Raw genomic sequence first — 15,120 nt, 5'->3', positions numbered from 1 at the left:
TGCATCCACAAAGGAACAACTAGGACTTTTGTAAAAGAAAACCTACTCCTCCATGAGCTCGATTGTTAATCACTGTCATAAGTTGATTTCGAGGAAGTTGAGAGGTGGAGGATTCTAAATGAGAAAAAGCACAGGAGTAAAATGAAAATACTGATAGAGAAGCCTGGATTTCCCTAACCATCAAGAACCTCCTACGACATGGCATGGATGAACCTAGAAGCTAGAAGCTAGTGTAGCTTTCATCATCGAGGACTTTGCTAAGTATTTTCAAAAGCACGACCATTCCTTGCCAACCATGCAGCAGGCAATATAAGTACTGCATCATTCTTGTTCTTTCCTCGTTATGCCCTCTCCTTTAGATAAAGAAAGGTGTCCAGCATGAAGGAAGGGACGATGGAGATAGGAGCAATTCTCCATACCTACACCATCTACGGGCATTCAAGAAGAACATGGCTAATTGTTTCATCTTTACCCAGACAAAAATCATGGTATGAAAATATATGGAGGCGATGACAATGAAGAACATCTTGCATGGTAGGTGATTCCAAGCTGGTTTCCAAAGTAACGGTGCTATGCTTGAGCTAATCATCATACTAACCAAGCAATGCACCTCTATTTATCATTCCTCTTGAGTTTGGGAAATGACGTGAATCCCCTACTCGGTATCTTTTCTTTTTTTTTTTTTTATGACATGATATTTATATTTACCAATAAAGGGGTTGTTGGGGGATACCCACCGACCGACCGACTGGTGGCCCGACCGACTGACGGCCCGACCGACTTCTGTCCCGACCAACCGACGGCCGTACCGACCGATTGACGGTCGGGGCAACCGACTGGCGGATGCCATCACCAGCTAATTATCGGCTCACGACCGACTGAGATATGTCGGGCACACTTCTCCCGACCGACTGGACCCAGAGGTCCGACGGCCGACTCACGAAAGACTCGCCGACCAACGGAGGGGTCCGACACCACTCAGCTGGCCACCGATTTTGGGTCGGTCGGCTCCTCCAACCGCCGTACAGCCGCCAGATCTTGTCAGTTCTGACAGCGACATGCGGCACGGCTACCTAGGGGCATTGTCCCGCCGAGGGCATCGTCAACCCTGGTGGTTTGACAGCCGCACGGCGACGTGACACTTTCACGGCGACTCTGACAGTCCACAGTGAGTTGACAGTTCCTCGCTTGTCCGCGCCATTAATGACGGCGCCATACCGTGCTCCGCTATATAAACCGGGGAGGGCAACAGTGCAAGGGGATCGATCCGCTCCGTCTCTCCCACCTCTCGACTCCCAAAAACACAGGCTCGCTCCTCTCTCCCCCTCTCTCTCTCTCTCTCGATCGAGCTCTCTGTCCACATTTCACTGTTGCCCAGTCACCTCTCTGACTTGACCGTCGAAGGGTCCCCGCCGGAGCTGCCTCCGGTCAGTGCGGACTTCATTTTGCAGGTGCCGCTCCCCGGCGATCGGACGAAGAGGCGATTGGCCGCAACAGATTGGCGCGCCAGGTAGGGGATAGACAGCATGACAAAGATAAGAGCTCAACGATCGAGGATTACTGGGTCGGCAAGGCGCTCTTCTCGCCGGGAGGAGGCCTCCCCGCCACCACCGGCGGCGGAGCCTAGCTCTCCGCGCCCTGCAGTGACCACGGAGGCTCAGATCGCGGCCATCGTACGGCAGATGACCGTACTGACCGACGCAGTCAAAAGTCTCCAGCAGCAACCGGCGGCCCGACCGATGCCCTCCAGGAGCAGCCGCCGACGACCGCGCCGATCCCTGTCGCCTCCATGCGAGCGCCCCCGACAGCGCTCCCACGGAGAAGAGGAGGGACGACCATGGCGCGACGACCGACGGTCCCAGCGGCCCTCTCCTTCCCCGTTGGAACCCTTCCTCTCAGAATCTTCCGGAGACTCCACTCCTGGGGTCTCCCAGCATCGACGAGCGGACGACTATGAGCGCCGGTTCGAAGAAATCGACCGCCGACTCGCTCAGTTGCAGATGGACGGCCAGAAGTCTTCGAACGACGTCGACTTCCAGACCGTCCAACCTCTCTCCCGACTGGTCCTCGACGAGCCGATTCCCAGTCGGTTCAAAATGCCGCACGTGGAGCCATACGACGGCTCCACCGATCCAGTCGACCATCTCGAGAGCTATAAAGCTCTCATGACGATCCAAGGGGCAACCGATGCTCTTTTTTGCATCGGCTTCTCCGCCACACTCCGCAAGACCGTCAGGGCCTGGTACTCCGGTCTCCGATCGGGAAGTATCCACTCCTTCGGACAGCTCGAGCACTCGTTCGTGGCCCATTTCAGCACCAGCCGAAAGCCGCTGCGAACGTCGGACAGCCTTTTCTCCCTCAAGCAGGGGGAAAACGAGACGCTCCGACACTTCGTGGCAGGATTCAACGCGGCCACGCTCGAGGTCCGGGACCTCAACGAAGACATGGCTGTCTCAGCCATGAAGCGGGGCCTGAGGGCGTCCCGATTCACCTATTCTCTGGACAAGACCCTCCCTCGGATATACGCCGAGCTACTGGAGCGCGCATACAAGTATATGCGCGCGGACGAAGGAGCGTCCGACCGACGCTTGGCCGAGCCCAGAGGCCCGAAAGAGAAGCGGAGAAGAGGTCGGGAGCCCGTCGAACCAAGCAGGCCACCGATCGATAGTCGGGTCTCGCCACCCCGACGAATCCAAAAGTCACCCCGGCAACAGACTCCGAGGCCGGCACGCCCTAGGTATGACTCCTACACTCCTCTCTCCGCTCCCCGTGCGCAGATCCTGATGGAGATCGAGGGAGAAGAATACCTGCGACGGCCTCCGCCTCTGAAGGCAAAAGGCCTCGACCGTCGGAAGTACTGCCGGTTCCATCGAAGCCACGGCCACGACACCGAGCGGTGCATCTAATTGAAGGATGAGATTGAAGCTCTCATCCGTCGGGGGTACCTCGGCAAATTTTGGAAGGATCCGCCGACCCAACCAGTGGCCGATCGACGCCCCCAGCCGACTGAAGAGCCGGCGACCAACCAGCCGACGGCCGGAGTCATCAACATGATCTCCAAGTGGCTGGGCCCGGGGACATCTGGGGGGGGGAGCCGACGAAAAGGCTGCGCCCGGACGACGTAATCACCTTCACGAGGACGACGTTCGTGGCATCCAGACTCCCACGACGATGCTGTTGTTGTGTCGGCGACTATAGCGAATTATGATGTAAAACGAATTTTTGTTGATAATGGAAGTTCGACAAATATTTTGTTTTACTCGACCTTCTCCCGAATGCGACTGTCAACTGACCGACTCAAGAGGATCTCCATGCCCTTGATCGGCTTTGCCGGAGACGCCGTCACGACAGAAGAAAAATTACCCTGTCCGTGACGGTCGGCACCGAACCACGGCAAAGCACGGTCCCCTAACTTTCACGGTCGTCCAAGTTCCTTCGGCCTACAACGCCATACTTGGACGACCCGGACTGAACGCCTCAAGGCGGTCGTTTCGACGTACCATCTCCTTGTTCGATTCCCGACCAAAAACGAAATCGGAGAATGCGCGGAGATCAACAGCTCGTCCGATGATGCTTCCAAATCTCCGCTCAAAGCGACGAGTCGAGGGGTTCTCTGACGATCGACAAGCTGGACCAGCGGGAGGAGGAAGAACGAGGTTCGCCGGCCGAGCAGCTCGAGGCGATCCCGATAGGAGAAAATCCCGGCAGGAAAGTTTGGGTCGGATCTCAATTGCCCGACACCGAACGACGCCGACTGACGGAGCTGCTGACGGCTAATGCCGACATATTTGCTTGATCGCAGCAGATATGTCGGGCATCCCCCAGAAACAATAACCCACCGACTCAACATCGACCTGACGATGAGGCCGGTGAGGCAGAAGAAAAGGTCCTTCGCTCCAGAGAGGCAGAGGGCCATCGACGAAGAAGTGGACAAGCTACTCGAAGCAGGCTTCATCCGAGAATCCACGTATCCTGATTGGCTCGCCAATGTTGTCATGGTCAAAAAAGCCAACGGAAAGTGGAGGATCTGCATCGACTACACCGACCTCAACCGAGCCTGCCCGAAGGATAGCTTCCCACTTTCGAAGATCGACCAGCTGGTGGATGCGACGTCCGGATTTCGACTGCTCAGCTTCATGGACGCCTTCGTCGGATACAACCAGATCCGGATGGCGCCTGAAGATGAGGAGCACACCGCATTCGTGACTCCCAGGGGCCTCTACTGTTATCGGGTGATGCCCTTCGGACTGAAGAACGCCGGCGCCACCTACCAGCGACTTATCAATAAGGTCTTTAAAGACCAAATCGGGCGCAACATGGAAGTGTACGTGGACGACATGCTAGTGAAAAGCACGCAGATCCCGGACCATGTTCAGGATCTCGAGGAGACCTTTTGCACCCTTCGACGACACCGAATGAAGCTCAACCCGACCAAGTATGCTTTTGGGGTGACCTCAGAGAAGTTCCTCGGATTCCTCATTTCTCAGAGAGGGATCGAGGCCAACCCTGAGAAGATAAAGGCAATCCTCGACATGCGTCATCCGAACACCAAGAAGGAGGTCCAACAGCTGAACGGAAGAATCGTCGCTCTTAGCCGATTCATTTCCCGATCAGCTGAAAGGTGCCTCCCGTTCTTCAAGATTCTGCGTCAAGCGAACGGTTTCTCTTGGTCGGATGAGTGCCAGCGGGCCTTCGAAGACCTGAAGAAGTACTTGGCTTCCCCACCGTTGCTCGTAAAGCCGCAGGTCGGAGAGACCTTATATCTCTACTTGGCCACATCTTCTGAGGCGATCAGTTCGGTGCTCGTCCGAGAAAGCGAGTGCCGAACCCATCAGCCTATCTACTACACCAGCAAAGTGCTCCACGACGCGAAGCCAGATATTCGGAGACGGAAAAGATGATTTTCGCCCTGACCGTCTCCGCGCAACGACTTCGACCATACTTCCAGGCCCATGCCATAGTGGTGCTCACCAACCAGCCCCTGAGGGCGATACTGCGCCGACCCGACACATCTGGACGACTCGCGAAGTGGGCGATGAAGCTCAGCGAGTTCGACATTCAGTACCGACCAAGGCCTGCCTGAAAGCTCAGGTCTTGGCCGACTTCATCGCCGAATGCCCGACAACCGACCAAGGGTCGGGAGCTGAAGACCCGGGATGAGATGCGGTCTCTGAGCCAGACCCGATCTCCACCTGGGTACTCCACATCGACGGAGCCTCAAACGCTCAGGGAAGCGGGGTCGGGCTCCTGCTCACGAATTCGGATGGGTGGTCACCGAGTACGCCCTCCGGTTCGATTTCAAGGCCTCCAACAATCAAGCCGAATACGAGGCACTCCTCGCTGGCTTGAGGATGGCGAAGGAGCTGGGCATCGGCAGCCTCCGGGCATTCTCCGACTCTCAGCTGATCGTAGGGCAGGTCAAGGGCGAATTCGAGGCGCGAGATCCGACCATGACCAAATACCTTCAGAAAGTGAAGGACCTCGTGGCACGCCTCGAGTATTTCAAAATTTCCCACATCCCTAGGTCGAAGAACGCCCGTGCCGACGCACTCTCCAGATTGGCAACGTCGGCCTACGACTCTTTGGGTCGGACGTTCGTCGAAAACCTCCAGCAGCCGAGCATCGATCGGGTCGAAGGAGTACAGCAGCTAACGTCCGAACCAAGTTGGATGGACCCGATCGTCCGGTACCTGACCGACGGGATCAGTCCCGAAGATCCCACGGAGGCCAAGCGACTCCGATGGTCGGCCTCGCAATATGTCATCATGGATGGCCGACTCTACAAAAGGTCGTTCTCCCTTCCCCTGCTTAGGTGTTTGGGACCGACCGACGCCAACTACGCTCTCCGAGAGGTTCACGAAGGAATTTGCGGGAACCACTTGGGGGCAAGTCCCTAGCCTTCAAGGTCCTGCGACAAGGCTACTACTGGCCCACCATGAAGAAGGATGCGGCCGAGTTGGTCCGGAGATGCGAACCATGTCAAAAGTACGCGAACATCCAACACCAACCGGCCAGCCAAATTGCTCCTATTGTCGCTCCGTGGCCCTTCGCCCAGTGAGGAGTCGACATTCTCGGTCCATTCCCGCCAGCATCGGGCCAGAGGAAGTTCATCGTTGTCGCCATCGACTACTTCACGAAGTGGGTCGAGGCCGAGCCCTTGGCGCAGATCACCGAGCGGAAGATGGAGGACTTTATTCAAAAATCCATCATCTTCAGGTTCGGATTGCCGCACACCATCATCACCGACAATGGACGGCAATTCGACAACCAGGATTTCAGAGACTTCTGCGCCAGGTTCCACATCAGGCACCGACTGACTTCAGTCGGGCACCCACAGTCCAACGGTGAGGTTGAGGTGACCAACCGGACCTTGCTCCATGGACTCAAGACCCGACTGAACGAGGCCAAAGGTCTCTGGGTCGACGAGTTGGGCTCCGTTCTGTGGGCTTACCGAACGACCCCCGCGTCCCAACCGGGGAGTCGTCGTTCAGTTTGGCCTACGGAACAGAGGCTATGATCCCGCTCGAGATTGGCCTGCCATCTTCAAGGGTCGAGCGGTATCGGGAGCCGGACAACTCCGAGGGTCGGAGGGCCGACCTGGACCTCCTCCCCGAACTACGAGACGAGGCTCAAATCCGAATGGCTTCATACCGACAGAGGGTCGCCCGGTACTACAACGCCAAGGTCAGACCAAAGCTCTTCAGGCCTGGTGACTTGGTCCTGAGGAAGGCGGAGGTCTCGAAGCCCTTGGATCAGGGGAAGTTGGCTCCAAACTGGGAAGGACCCTACAAGGTTGCAGACACCTACGGGCCGAGAGCCTATCGGCTGGAGACCCTTGAAGGGAAGCCCATTCTCCGGACCTGGAACGTCGACAACCTGAAGCTGTATTGCCAGTGAATTTTGTAATTCAGCAGTCGGAATGCAAATTCAGTTCGAAATCTCGGAGTCTTAACTCTTCGACTAATGATCGGTGCTCGCCAAAGCACCAACGTGTTGACGTGGACTTAGCATCCACCTAAAACCGACGACCTCATCGTCGGTAACGCATCGGACCCTTACAAGGACCGATGCATCTACAATGACGGGAGTCAACACTCCTTCGACAGTTGACGAGACATCGGACCCTTACAAGGACCGATGCATCCACAATGACGGGAGCTGGCGCTCCTTCTACAGTCGAACTCTCGGGCCAGACCATCGGCTAACACGCCGATCGGGCCCCGACCAAGAAAAGTCGAAATACCTACGCGACCGACGTCGCGACTCCCGACCGAGCCACGGCCGGTCGAAGGATATTCGGCTTGCCACCGTCTATCACACGACGCGACCTTAGTCGCATCTACGACTTGCCGACCGACCTACGGCCAGCTGGACGACATTCGGCTTGCTACCGTATGTCGAAGATACAAACGAACATCCGACGCAAGAGCATGGGGATCCGACTTATTATCGTTCCCCCGACACTGCGCCGGACGACATTCCGACTGAACGCGTCTATCTAAGCCCGACTACCGAACCTTTACCGGGTTCGGTCGGCTCCCGACTCAACGAGATGCGCCCGACTGATGAGCTCGACTACCAGAAGCCGACCAAAGTCGGGACTTACCCTTCCTTCGTAGCGGCACGAGTTGCCGAACGTCCTGCCGACTTACGTGAGTTAGCGACTTACACAAGTTAATTACACACTAAGGCATTCAACTGAAGAAGAGACGAAGGGAAAGTAGAAGGAACTTTCATTCAAAATTCATTGAAATGTACAAAGTCGGGTCGAAGCCCGGTTACATATATTTCAGAAAAAAAAAAAAAAGAGGTAGTCGGGGGCCCGATCATCTGTCTTGGTCGATCTCCTCGACCGACGGAGGATCGGGGATGACCGGAGTGTCGGCCATAAGCGGGCTGGGTCGGCGGCTGAAGGAGGGGCTTCGGTCGGCGAGGGGATATCGGTCGGCGCCACCTGCTCCGGGACGGCTTCCTCCACCACGACGACGCCTCCCGATGGCTGGTCGGCCATCTCCTCGGTTCCTTCCTCCTCGGCTAGCGGCGGGACGACGCTGCTGACGTCCAGCTCCGGGTACAAGGCATGGACGGCATCCCGACCATCCTCGAACCCCTACCCGGTACGAGGCGAAGCCTGACTCGAGCATCTCCTCCCGGTATTGGTCGGAGGCCCGGAAGTCTTCCACCGCCCGATCGGCCGACTCTTTCGCCGACCTTGCCTCGTCCTCTGCACGGGCGAGCGACTCCCTCGCCGACTCCGCCTCAGCCTTCGCCATTTCGGCGTCGATCTGGGCGATCGATAGCTCCTCTTCGGCTTCGGCGAGCTTCTCCAGGCTGACCCGAAGTTGCTCGCGCTCCCCTTGAAGTTCGGCGGTGGCGCCGTCCCGTTCGCGCCGAAGACGACGCACGGCCCGACCCTTATGTCTGGCCTCCTTCTTGGCCGACCTAAGTTCGGACCCAAGCCGGGAGACCTCGTCTACTAACTTGGCCTCCCGGTCGGCCGATTGCTGAAGGTGGTCGGCCAACATCGCCCTCTCGGCTTCGGCCGCCGCCGACCTCTCCTTGTAAGCGGCCCGGACGTCGCCGAACCTTCGGTACCCGACCTCCAGTTCCGACATCGTGAAGATCAGCTGCCGATTGAAAAGGCTTCGTCAGAATCACATAACAAGAAAAATTTCTAAGGAAAGTTTCTAAGGAAAGAAAGTGATGCGAAGCTTACCTCAACCATGGTCGGGTAGAACCGCGACAGCATCTCGGTCACCTGCCGAGATCTCAGCGACTCTACGTCGGCTGGGAGGAGGATCCCCTGACACAACCTCCTCGCAAGGTTGTGGTCGGCCAACGCCGACGCTCCTTCGGGGTAATGTGCGCTGGGAGGCACAGATCGGCTCCCCGACCTTGTCTCGTCTGCGGGCTCCATCGGGGCTTTCCCCCGATCAGCTGCCCCGACGACGGGACCGGCAGCGAGGGGACGCTTGAGTTCGACCCGGCGCCCCCCGTTGCGCCAACGGACGCCGCCGGACGATGTTCGGTTTCCCGAACGTCATCCGGCTCCACCCGCACCGGCGAAGCCGCCGATGTTCCCTCGGCCGCCTCCTCAGCCGGCCTCTCCTCCGTGTGAGCCGTCGGAGCCGCGAGGGCTATTACAGGCTCCGACTGGTCGGTCGCCGACGCCTCGACGGTCGGCGCCGCTGGAGCAGGTTTCTTCGGGGGGCGCGAAGGACCGGCCCCCGATGCTGGCCTCTTCCTTGTCGCGAACCGCCGAATCTCGACGTCTGTCGGCCGCATCCTTGGAGGTGTCCCTGCAATACCGACAAAAATGTTAAAGACCGGACCAAGAGCCGAACGAAAAGAAAGACCGGAGGATCGGACGATACCTAGTCGGGGGACCAGACTCAAGCCGGCATCATAGAGAGCTTGTTCGGTAACAAGCTCCCTCTGCTTCGGGACCGACATGTCTTTCAGTCGGTGGAAGTCCTCCCGGTCGTCCGCCTCCACCCGGCTGTTGTCGTTGGCTTCGGTTCGGGGCACACCCCAGCGGGAAGGGAAGCCCCAAGGAGATGAGGAGGAAACAAAAAAGAATTGGTTCTTCCACCCATGAATGGACGATGGAAGACCGTGATAAAGGCAAGACCCTTCCGGGGGTTGAAGAGCCACCACCCTCGGGCTTTAGGGTGGGGTCGGAGCACAAAGAATGCCCGGAAGAGTGAAACGCGAGGGTTGGTCGGCAAGAGCTGACACAACAGCGCAAAGGAGATGATGAGACGGACGGAGTTCGGCGCCAGTTGCGCCGGACAGAGTCCGTAATAATCTAATAAATTCGGACAAACTCCGGAATTGGAAGCCGAAGACCCGCGCGAAGGTCTTCGACATACAGCGCCAGATCGCCGGGCGGAGGGCTGTTAACCCGACCCCGGCCCCTGGAGCGGAGAGCCGAAACTGCTCCGGGATGCGATATTGCTCCCGAAGCCGATCGACATTCGACCCCGAAAGCGAGGAGGCCTCATCTTCCGGAGCCGATCGGGAGTCGTCGGTCGGGTTCCCCGACCGAGCTCCCTGAGTCGGATTCCTGGCCATTGCACCGGAACCGAATGAAGAAGGAGGAGAAAAAGAGAAGAAGAGGAAGAAGACGAAGATGGGAAAGGAGGACCACGAACCAGATGAACTCCTTCGGAAGCAAGAAAGCTCTGCCGCGACGACTGAGAAATCGCCGGACAGAGTTTCTCCAGCAAAATGGCAAGTGTGGGGTCATGGGTCCGGGAGGTCCTATATATATAGGGCCGACCGACGGCCGAGATGCTTCCGCGCCGACCGAAGGCCCACAGATGCACGACGCGTGGCGCCCGTCGGTTGGCGGAGGATTCGGCGCGCCCCATCCCGGGATGGCCGCACCGCCCACATTAAATGCGGGGGGCGCCGGCCAACCACCTTCGACACGCGGCACGGGGGCGCGGTTCCGCATTTATGCGCCCGCGCCGATTCGCATTCCCGATGGGACGCCTGACAGCGGCCCACACTCCCGCGATCGGCGCCGAATATCCGACCGTCTGACGTCGTATCGTCCGGCGCCCGATCTTCTGACACCGACGTAACGTCTGACGACGACAAGACGCGACGTCTGACACCTGACGCCGACGTGACTTCTGACACCGACTAGACGTCCAGATCGCTTGGCATTTACGAGGCGTCTGATATCGGATCAGCCGGCGGTACGTCGGATCTATGCGTACGACAAATCCACTCCCAGTCGTCCAGGATTGCTGCCCGAATGAAAGCATCGGCCAGCTCACCATCCGACTTAGGAGTGGAGGGGGGAAACTGTTGGGGATACCCACCGACCGACCGACTGACGGCCCGACCGACCGACTGGCGGCCCGATCGACCGACTGGCGGCCCGACCGACTGACGGCCGTACCGACCGACTGGCGATCGGGGCGACCGACTGACGGATGCCATCACTGGCTAATTATCGGCTCACGACCGACTGAGATATGTCGGGCGCACTTTCCCGACCGACTGAACCCAGAAGTCCGATGGCCGACTCACGAAAGACTCGCCGACCAACGGAGGGGCCCGACACCACTCAGCTGGCCACCGACTTTGGGTCGGTCGGCTCCTCCAACCGCCGTACAGCCGCCAGACCTTGTCAGTTCTGACAGCGACATGCGACACGGCTGCCTAGGGGCATTGTCCCGCCGAGGGCATTGTCAACCCTGGTGATTTGACAGCCGCACGACGACGCGACACTTTCACGACGACTCTGACAGTCCACAGTGAGTTGACAGTTCCTCACTTGTCCGCGCCATTAATGACGGCGCCATACCGTGCTCCACTATATAAACCGGGGAAGGCAACAGTGCAAGGGGATCGATCCGCTCCGTCTCTCCCACCTCTCGACTCCCAAAAACACAGGCTCGCTCCTCTCTCTCCCTCTCTCTCTCTCGATCGAGCTCTCTGTCTACATTTCACTGTTGCCCAGTCACCTCTCTGACTTGACCGTCGGAGGGTCCCCGCCGGAGCCGCTTCCGGTCAGAGTGGACTTCTCGTTTTTGCAGGTGGACGCTTCCCGGCGATCGGACGACGAGGCGATTGGCCGCAACACTTACTGATATTAAGCAGTTTTTACCATTACTAAATGTGTTTTCATAGGAACCAATGCTTTCAGAGAGGCAAATCAGTCTGCTGATACTTTAGCAGGTCTTGGTATTTCTTCTGATTTCATCTCGGCTGCTGCATTGCCTCAAAGAAAGAGTTCTGGCCTGGACTGATAAGGGGGGAGTTCAAATTTTTTTTTTTTGGGCAGAAAACAGAGCAACCGCTAGATTCATAAAGAAAGTATAACAAAGAGTTCAAAGGTACAAAACTAAAACAAAACACCAACAAAGGCGAGCATACATAGCAAATTGGCCCTCCACAGACATAATTACAAGATTAAACATCAAATATAGTCCTTGCTTCATATGGTTCCCCCCACCCCCCCGGCATTGATGCTGTAGAAGAGAGAGTTCAACTGTTTCAAATAAAAATTGAAACACCGGTATGAGCCAAAGCACGGGAAAAGCTTAGAGACCTTGAAGCTAAATAGCAGAGGAAAAATTAACCATCTCTTGGGGTGACTGAGACATAGAGAAGGAAATCTAAATCCTTGTATGTTACACAGCTCTTGGCAGACATCTGCGGATCATATCAGAAGCCTCCAATCATAGTCAGCAGCATTGAAAAGCGGGGACCTGATACAGTAACATATAGTGAAGGACCAATGAGAGTAACAAAGACAACCAGTTTTCAAAAGCAACATCTTTGCTGAAATTTCTATCTTGGAGTACAGAACATTGTAGATGGCACCCTTGCCACCAGGTCCTTATTTGGGGGCAACCATGATGCAGCAAATTCGGTCTTGGGGCAGGTATCAACATAAATAAAAGGCACACTTCCTTCAATGCATACCTCATACATATGGCAGGTTAAAGAAGGGAGATCAGTAAGCAAGCACGTGAGGGTGCCGCTGACTGGAATGAGCCCCATGTCATCATGGTTCACTGAATAAACAGCAACAAAGTCAGAGAACAACACTGTGAAATGGAGATGCAGACTCACAACCACATTCTTGGGTATAGATGAAACAGCAACCACCAGAATAAGACTTTTACTATATGCCTTGTCTTGGAAAGGCTAAATGGTAAGCATCTGCAGCAAGATATGAACCAGATCAGACAGTAAGCAATCATTGCTTGAAAGGAAGAAATCCTCTATTAATCCATGAGTTGCCAGCCAGTCAGCAGCTTAATTAGGTTCCAGAAAAATATGTGAGACAGTGATAGTTGATAACGAGGAGAGCCACATAATGATGTCTTGGAGCTAAGGAGAATGGCAGAACTTAATGTTTGTCTTATGAATCACCCTGCAACCAAATAACATGAGGACAAAAAGAAGAAACGAGAGTATGGAGTTCAATTTTTCATCACTAGTTTTTTCTGTTTTTGTTTCGGGCCTTGGGCCCCTTCCATATCAACAAAAAAGACCCTCTGCTTCACTAAAGACAGGCTAATGCAATACAACAGGCACCCAATGGCTTGCATCCTTGAAGCAACCAGATTCCACTTCAAGAATGCAGCATAATTTGCAGGCTTATATTTCCATTAGTAATTTTACTTCTCTATGATTGTATATTATCCTCAGCTCATTATTAGATCTGCTACAATTGACTTACATTATCCGTCACTTTTTACATTATCCATCACTTTTTTGTGTTCATAGCCCAAACAGCATGTGCATGCCGCGATGGAGCATGCCACTATTGTCCCTTCCGTCATGGTGTGGCCAAGGAGGGTGCTATCAACATAGCTCAAATAGCAGGGGCACAGAGACTGGAAATCTGAAATTTTGTTCATAAATTGTCTTCCAAACAGTTGCTTAAAGTACACAGAATTAGTTTTTGAATTTTTCCTTCTGTCATTAACAACAGATGTTTCAATTCAAGACAAGGATTCTGAGAAGATGTCTTGGAAGAACACGTAGAGATCACCTCTGAAAGCATCAAAAGCCAATAGTTTCGCCACCACATCCTGCAAACAGTTGGAGAGTAATCAACATTCATCACATAGATGGAGCATACGCTCATCATAACGGCCAGCTATTGGCTGCTAAAGTTATTAAAACCTCAACTTTTTTACAAACAAAAAACACGATTTACTTAGTTTCTTCTTTTATTCAAAAGATTCTCAATTGCTTCAAACCATTTAAAACTATGAGAAAAAGAACAGAAAGAAATGTCAGTTCTTCAATCATGTCCTAATGTTCACCTTGTATTGCTGGTCTTTAGCCAATAATTTCTGGCTGAGCAAGCGATCAATGGGCTTCTTAGATTTGAATGACTCCAAAACAAATGCTGCTCTTTCAACAACCTCATTTGGCACTCCTAAATTGAGAACACCATTATCCCATTCTACTCTCATGAGAGCTAAATTTAAAAACAAAATGATCTCACAGTACATTTAAAGTCTGAGAGATGGAGCCACAGCAATCTTTAGCCCATGCATAACACGCATGTCTCTAAGCTACAATTGAAGCATATTAGAAATTCTACCGAGAATTTTTTTTAAAAAAAAAAGTATTTTAGAAACTGGCTTGTGCTAAACACATAAAGGAAGCATGAATTCCTGTAATGTTTTACTGTTTATGTGAATTGATAATTATAATTTACTTAAAAAAATTGTGTAAGTATGTATGTATGTATGCATGCATGCTTGTGTACATACACACAAATACATATAGATTATGGGACGTGCTAGCTCCTTAGTTTAGCGAACAGAAATTACAGGTTCCTGTATTTTCAAATTTATTGTTAATCTTCAAAATTTTTCTTGTGCTCATTGATTCTTGATAATTATTCCCCTCAGTTCATTTTTCATTTTTTGCAGAAGAAAACTGGAAAAAAGGATCTAAGAGTAACTGTGACCATCAGAAACTGAAACTTTACACCTTAACTTCTCCAGCCAAAGGTTATCCAGTAAATCAGCTCCAAAAAGTTACTCCAGGAAAAGGTAGAAGCAGTGGAAATATCTTTTGCAACAATACCAACCAAGACTCTCGCAAGTTTCTCTTGAAACATCAAACATACCAGCAAGCCGCGCACAATGTAAACCTGCAAGATATATTACTTTCTTTTACTTGGAAAGAAAAATAGAAAACCATTGCACCTCAAAAGTTAGTATAAATAATAGACCCACCATAGCTCAGAAGTGCATGACCAGGCACGAGCCTTAACAGCAGAAGTACAACTACATTAGCCACCCAATTGTACTAGAAAATTAACAGAGTAACTAGGGAAAAATGCAATATGTCAGAAGAACTGGCAACATGCCTATATAGAAAAACAATGTCTTCATTGCTTGATAAATTGCTGTCAGGTCTCAGCACGCTCATGGTGTAAAACTTGATATTTTCAGACTGTAATAATTTTATCGCATCACATCTTCAGAAAGAAAATGGAGACCTGAACAAATATGTAACCTGATCATTTAGACCTGGGGTAAACAACTCTTGTTAAGTATCTCCATCAAGTGTGTACTTAACAGAACCTGCAAGAAGTCGAATACTTTGGTGCATTAGACTCAAAATAAC

The 15,120-nt window shown here is 53.5% G+C and overlaps 1 long non-coding RNA gene across 2 annotated transcripts; it reads right to left on the bottom strand.

Moving 5' to 3' along the window:
- Positions 1 to 12,374: 12,374 nt before the first annotated feature.
- On the bottom strand, positions 12,375 to 15,079 carry LOC140858660 (uncharacterized). 2 transcript variants are annotated; one of them, XR_012142242.1, is made up of 4 exons: positions 15,024 to 15,079; positions 14,727 to 14,946; positions 13,800 to 14,641; positions 12,375 to 13,562 (listed from the first exon to the last, which is right to left on the bottom strand). It is a non-coding gene; the product is annotated as an uncharacterized lncRNA (long non-coding RNA). The 2 variants fall into 2 exon arrangements; XR_012142241.1 differs by having other exon boundaries at positions 12,375 to 14,641.
- Positions 15,080 to 15,120: the final 41 nt, after the last annotated feature.

Source organism: Elaeis guineensis, chromosome 6, assembly GCF_000442705.2.
Source record: "Elaeis guineensis isolate ETL-2024a chromosome 6, EG11, whole genome shotgun sequence".
Lineage (NCBI taxonomy): Eukaryota > Viridiplantae > Streptophyta > Magnoliopsida > Arecales > Arecaceae > Elaeis > Elaeis guineensis.
Note: the sequence above shows the minus strand (reverse complement) of the source record. Positions and strands in the feature narration are given on the sequence as shown.